Raw genomic sequence first — 7,453 nt, 5'->3', positions numbered from 1 at the left:
TTGATTGAGAGAGAGGTGTTACTAATGTTGATGGCAAAAGATGAATATCAACCTTTGAGCATTCATATCATATATGATGTTATTTTTCAAGTTTTTCCAACAAGTTTGAGGAGTGTATTTGCTTTCATTCTTTCCAAATAACTTTAGTTCAATGATATTTCGGGATTCAAGTTGTCTCCACCAAGTAGGTTGCATTTATTTCTTCACTTTTGAACAACAAGGAATTTTTTATATAGAAATTTAAATATAGATTCAAGTTCTACTTATATATGAACATCTTTGAATATAATTATAGGGGGTTTAGGCAATGCATTATATTAGATATCATTGAATATCTAGATTTAAAGCATAGAGTGATTTTCATTCCTTTATGAATGCAATTTATATTGCTGATTTTCATCCATATGATAGATCCATACTTATTTTTCTTAATAATTAGCAAAGAGATGCATGAATTCATTTCAAACTAAGCAATGAACAAAATTTCTAGAATAGAGGTCTTGACATTGTCATCCCTACAAATGAAGCCAACTTCACATGTCTTCTAAGTCATAGCGATAGTGATAGAAGAGATTAGAGTAAAAGCTTAAATTTAGCTCCAACATAATAGTGAATATTGAGGTGTTGCAAAAATGTTGACACTCAAAACTACATCTTTTGATGTTGTGCATGAAAGGTGAGGTTTGTTTGATTACCACAAACAGTTGTTGGAAGCATCAAATTTCTCAAGAGTGAGAACTTATCCATTATCCTATTGCTTTTTCTTTAGTCAAGAAACCATTAAGAAAAACATTTTGGTGGATACAAGTGCTCATTTAAATTTTTTATATGAATCAACATTAGATACAAAAGCTCCTTCTTGATTGATGGGAATCTTTATTCGTAGGTAGAGTATACAAAAGGAAAAATATATCTCATAACTTCAACATGGGGACTTGATTAGCATGTGAAATTCAAATCTATAGAGAATTAGAGACCTAATATAGTTTCTTTTGACTCACTAGGAAACTCACTTATTATCCATCATTTATGGCTAGTGGTTGTGGTGTGCAGGTTACAACCAAGAGAAGGATTTACAATTGCGAGAGGAAGAGAGATACTTATACAGGGAAAAGGACAAAGGCCTAGTAGTCTTTTAGAATGCATAAATATTTATATAATTGTGAATATAGAGACAAGAAATAAATTTCCACAAATGATCTATTGGTGAAGAGAGTGGGCTATAAGACCTTTGTTTACATATCACCTAGTGTAGTTCTAATAGACAATTGAGAAATCACAACAAAAAACCTGGCATGATTACCATATTAAAAAGAAGAGTTTTTAGAAAGGAAATTTATTATTGATATACAACAATAAATACCTCAAGCGTCCTAGAAAGTTTAAGATGCATTAGCTAGGACCTTTTCTAGTTGTGGAATCTAGGAATTGAGAATTGTTCAATTGGCTCAACTTGATGGAACACTTCAGGAGGTGTGGGTTAATGACACTCATTGAAACCATTGACCCCATCATCAAGTCGCATGACTTGTATTATAGGAGTACTATATTATTAGTATTATTACCTATGCTTTGTTGTAATCAATTCAAGTCAATAAGGTTCATCCCTATGGATTAGTTAGTTAGTCTAGTTACATCATTCAAATGAGGATTAACTAAGTGTTTGAGAAAGTATCCAATCATTTTAGTGTTTTGGTGGGGTGGGTGACAGAGTGGGGATTCTATTTCTAAACCATCAGAGTTAGTAAAGGAACCATTATAGTAGAAAGTATATGGGTCTTGTTATTGTGTCAATAGTGTTTTTGGGTACTAAGTCAACATTGAAGTCGATTATATCAGTATCTATTGAGTGAAATTTCCAAATTAATAGACTTATAAATGTGAACATGATGGGAGACAAGTTAATGAGTAAATTTTAGGATTGACTTGATAATTAGAGGGGTTACATCTTGGTTTGATTCTATCAAGTTATGGAAAGAATTTGGTGGTAAATTCCATCCAATATGATCATAATTCAAATTTACGGTGATTAGGATTCCACCATTCAATACAACTATTTATATAAGATAACTCCACCAACCTATTAAGTCATTATGTAGATTGAAGATTTGAGAAACAAATAAGAGTTTGAAAAATTATGAGAACAAGTTGTTGTTATATATGTCGAAGTGAAGACTAGTAAGCAAGTTCAACAATCAATTCAAGGATTACCACACACATATATAATAAGAGAACCAGGAGCAAAAAGCATGAGAAATGAGAACATTTGCACCATGCTAAAGAAGAAGGAGGTTATGTAAGATGATATTGAAATTTAATACAAACCTTTAGATATATAAAATAATAATGAAAGATGTTTCTTATCCTCCCATGGGCTTAGATAGGGTTTCTCAATATCTCCCTTAATTTCCCTTTCAATAGCCAAAGGACTAAGCAAATTGATGATTGCTACAAAATCCAAAGGGGAATTTATTACAGCTAAGGTGTCTACTTCTGTAACTCTACTACACCTTCTATTTGTAAATGATGTGCTTCTTTTTAATGTAGATTCACAATGTGAATTATCTTTTATCTAAAATATTTTGGACTCATATTTCTTGGTCACATGAATGATGGGGAACTCATCCAAGTCATGTTTACTTCTTCATTTCCCAAAGGAAAATATTTGGTTAGCATTGGAACTTTATCTTCAACTTCAAAGGTGAAGGATCAAAGGAGTGAAATATCTTGGTTTTCATCTAAAGTCAAACAATAACCATTTGAAACATTGGATGTAGATAGAGTCCAATATATTAGAAGGTATTCTCACAAAAAATAAAAAACCCACTTCAGGTTCCTCTAGTCTGAGAATAAGATTATTGAAAAAAATCATCTTGTTAAATGTGTTGGGTGGATCATGTCTTTTTAATTCAGAACAACCAATCTTACTCACACATAAATTGTCAATCCACGTAGGCTTTTTGTTTCAAGGCTATTTTTCAAAATATATGTAGGCACAAATGGAAACTAGTGATAATAAAATCTCAAAATCAATCATTGTAAATATCACTCTCAACACTCCAAACAAACTTGTTGTTACACTCCAATATTGCTCACATTTCAGAAAGAAAAGACATGCATTGCAGAATAAATCATGCTATTTCACACAATCACTCTCATTCAGAAGAAACAACACTCTTGGAAACCATTCAACACTTGAACAATAAAATAACAATCGTTGTAGCACCCATTCATTCAATTAAAAAAATCAAATAACTATAATAGTGATCAAACAATTATCACACCTAATGAAGGGACCAGTCTAGGACCTATGTTGTTACACAATGATAGAGGCTACAATCATAAAACTATTAAATACATGAAAAAAATTGCAACATTCATAGTAAATCACACATAACTCGCAACTAAGAGGAAATAAATATATTGTTATGATACCTCTCTAACCAGTTATCCCTGTTAAGAAGGAGGGCCCTTCCTCCTTAGCAAGGGTTTGTGATTTACATAGAACACAAGCTAATTAGGAAAGAGATATGCAGTCACAAACGATAAAGAGTTTCTTTAATGAAAGTTGAAATACAATATTACAATGATGGTGTTTACCACTCTAATCTTTATCTATGCATGCCCTACGAGTAGGGAGTACATTCTTCTATAGTTTCATATTACATTCCTATTTTCGAAAAGTAGGATCATCATGAGAATCTCTCAATTTGCATGTGATACAAATTGAGATTATACAAAATTGGCTTGTAGAAAATTATCTTAATTGAAATAGAGTTGTAACAACTTTCTAAGTTACAATGGTTTATCATTTGAAAACCCAAATTGTTCCAACTAAGTTGGTTGCATTGTCCATGAGTGTCATAATTCAATGGTTGAACTAACTTTGACTATGTGTATTCCCATCTCAGTTTTGTTTCTAAGCATGGAAGAACAAAGTATCCAAAATAGGCTTTGTGTATTAACAACAGTGTCATCAGAGTCTTCATTATGTCTTTAATGAGGAAAAACTAGGGAGATGTCATCTGATAACAACATATCAACAAGCCATACCACCTTAAACAAACCTTTGTTAATTCATTAATAAAATAGCCGAAAGATGTTATCTTTTATATCAAATTATAAGCAAAACTAGAAAACAAGGGTGACATGCAAAAGGAACATGCTTTGGTCAATAATGACTAATGAAGTGACAACGTGTGGCTTTTTAGAGTCAAAATGGTAGGAAAAAATAGGGAAAATAAGTAAAATGAGTATGCCAATTATGCATCCCAACATATCCCTCCAACTCAAATAATTACAAAGAGAATTCCAATACCGCATTCCAATATCTCCCCCCAACTTAATCATCTACATTTCCTCATGCAAACCTTTGTAACTAGTTTATGATGTATTATGAATGAAACTTTGAAAAAACATATGTTCATGTTATATAATTGGTGGGTGCTTTGTATCCTTAGGAGACAAATAATTATACTTCCCACAATTCATCATCTAACTGATACAAGTGTTGGTACTTGTAAATAGGAAGCCAAATGAGTGGAAACATAAACCTAAGTCCATACCAACCAAGCCCACATTTCCTTATACATACCACATAATGAGGTACCCTATAAAGTTCATGTACAAAGTTTGGAAAATAGTAGGGATCTTCATTCCTCAATCATTCTCTACATGCTTCCCATCTAAGCCCGCTTCCTTCCAATGCATCATGTTTTAACACCCTAATACTCCTAGAACATCACCCCAGGACACTGTTTCTAAATTCCATCAACAACTTCTTAGTTGTTGGATACTTCCACATCCTATTATATGTGATAGATGTAGTTTGGGAGGGCCCTGGTTCATCTTGAATTAGAAATTTTACAACCTCTTCATTTGTTGTTATAGTATTGTAGGCGACCTTCTAGCTAGCCTAGTTCTGCATAATTGACATGAAGGCCCTAAGTTGAACATATCCCACATAGCATGTAATATTAAAATTCCTTGCTCTAAAATAGGCATGATCATGCAAATACAATTCACATCATAAATTTTTATCTGAAAAAATTAACCTTCTAGAAAGACTCCATAATAGCTTGAACCTCCCTTACCACGTGTGGTCACTTCTCTTTTATTGCTATCAATTGAAAAAGAAAAAAAAATTCCTGTAAATACAGAGGGTAGGAAGGAGAATGGGTTCTACAATTCAACACATTCTCTACAAGTTCATACATATACTCCTCTTCATATAACAACTTTACCTTTTTCTGCAAATTCTTATACACGTATTATTTCTTGCTTCCTTTCTTCCTTAATCTTTTCCAAATCCTAAACTAGGAAATTTTTAGCCCAAGTTCTTTTAAGATTGTTAACAATATCCGTATGTTTACTTAGAGGGATGATCTCACCTTCCAATGAGATTACTAGCATTTTCCATATGTCTAATTCCTCAAGAAAAGACATTGATTTCAATGGCCCTCTAGGTTCTGATTGAGTTGTATCTAATGTTGTTATAGTAGGAAATTCGGCAACTTCCTACAATCTGTCTTTATCTTCCTTCTTGTCTTTCTTCGCTATCTCAACTATTGGTTCTTGTGTGTCAGTAACATCATTGATAGGTTCTTGTATATCAATAGTTTGATTTGTCTCGGTCTGCTTTGCTTCAGCTACTAGTTCTTGTGGAGTAGCATCATCGTCAATAGGTTCTTATGGATCAACAGACTAATTTTATCTAGTCTTATCTACCTCGGTTTTTGGTTCTTGTGTAATAACATTGTCGGAAGTAGGTTCTTGTGGATTAGCGGTCTTGAAATCCACATCCTTCTCCTCTACTTGTATTCCAACTAAGATAGTTGGTGGACCGTCACAACCTGCTTCCTTAAGAATGTGTTTACATCCCAAGAATAGTCTTTCAACTGTGTAAGTGGGTGACACCATTCCTACTACCTATGTTAGGGTTTCAAACCCTGTTTATTTCTTAAATTGATTTTTCTCTTAGAGTGTGGCAAGTTTTCTCTTCAAACTCTCATTTTCTTCTTTCAATTCATTGATTTTTTGGGTTAGAGGGTCAATTTCAATATTACCTGGTGGATGAATGCCTTCCTCCTCCTGCTTGGGTTCTTCTTTATTTTATTCAATCAGTTGTTCATGTAGCTCCTTTAATTCTAATGTAGTAGCATAAACTCCAAGTGTTGATGTTGATGATGGTGTAATAGTCACTCTTGTTTCTTAAGGATTTTACCCCCAGTGTCTTTTTCAACAACCTCTTTCTTATTTTTGTTTGTAGATATGCTTGTTCCTCAAAAGGGCACCCATACCAAGCACTTTCAAATTTCCCACTAGAGATATCCACTGGCTCTTCAGTACATGTCATTTTTCCCTTAGAAGGTGTAACAACAGTAGTCTTTATATAACTCCTACTTCGTATATTTCACCAACAAGGCCTAAGAGGTGTAAGTTTCTTTGTTTTCAGCTTTGTTTCTACATTTTCCTTTTGTTCCTTAGTTTCACTCCTTTCCTCCTCTAGGGATGGTACTCGTGATTCTACTAGAAATCTAGTCCATGTGCTCCCTTTTCTTGCAATTAGTCAATTATAAACAATTTAATCAACCCGTGATTAGTTATGTAGGTTTTAGGGTGATTTTCCATGCATACACTTTATACCATATGTTGTAATGAATTTAACAAGTAATAAGGCATATTGATTATCTGCCCATTGCACAAATGTGCTAACAACTGAAAGTGATAATGGAAAAAAAAATCATAAAATTCCCTTCGAGAGATACACATTTTTTAATGAAATAAGCCACATCATCCTAAATATGAGGAAGGGAGGTCATGTCAACCCCTTACCTTATACTTACCTCCTCACCCTCTTGAAAAAATGTGACTTTGGGAGTTGGGACTATTATTTTCCAATAGAACCGATTCATTCTCGTCTATGGTAGACATATTACCCTAGCATCTACTTCCCTTGTAATATCAACCATGATTTCTTTAACTAAAAGGCCTTGTTCACTCAATGCCTCTACAAATTCTAGGGAAAGTTTCTCATTGAATCCTCGCAACTTCTATAAAAAAATATCCAAGTCACATTATGAAATACTTCTATGGCCTCTAGATGGTGTAATAGAGTGTTAATAGAGTCAGGTTCTTGGCAGACCACTGCTCCTCCCATGTCTACTTAGAAAATTGTTACAAGGTTGGGACTTGTTCATGCAAATGTTTGTTAGAGCAGAGAATGTCGATTTGTTAGAATTTACAATTTTTACACTTTTGATGGTTTTATGCCATAATTGACAAGAATGATTTTAGGGTAGTCACGTCATATTTTCATGAGTAACAATGGTTGATTATTATTAGTAGAAATTCTAGTCAGTAATTACTAATTTGGGATGGTGGTGTGGTGTATAGAACAATAGATATGATTCACCTCCCCCCCCCCAAACTTAATGACAATAGTTGTTCTCAA

The sequence above is a fragment of the Pinus tabuliformis genome, chromosome 4_2 (genome assembly GCF_031772625.1).
Source record: "Pinus tabuliformis cultivar Carrire ecotype Pingquan chromosome 4_2, CPIR1, whole genome shotgun sequence".
Classification (NCBI taxonomy): domain Eukaryota; kingdom Viridiplantae; phylum Streptophyta; class Pinopsida; order Pinales; family Pinaceae; genus Pinus; species Pinus tabuliformis.
This window is presented reverse-complemented; position numbering follows the sequence as displayed.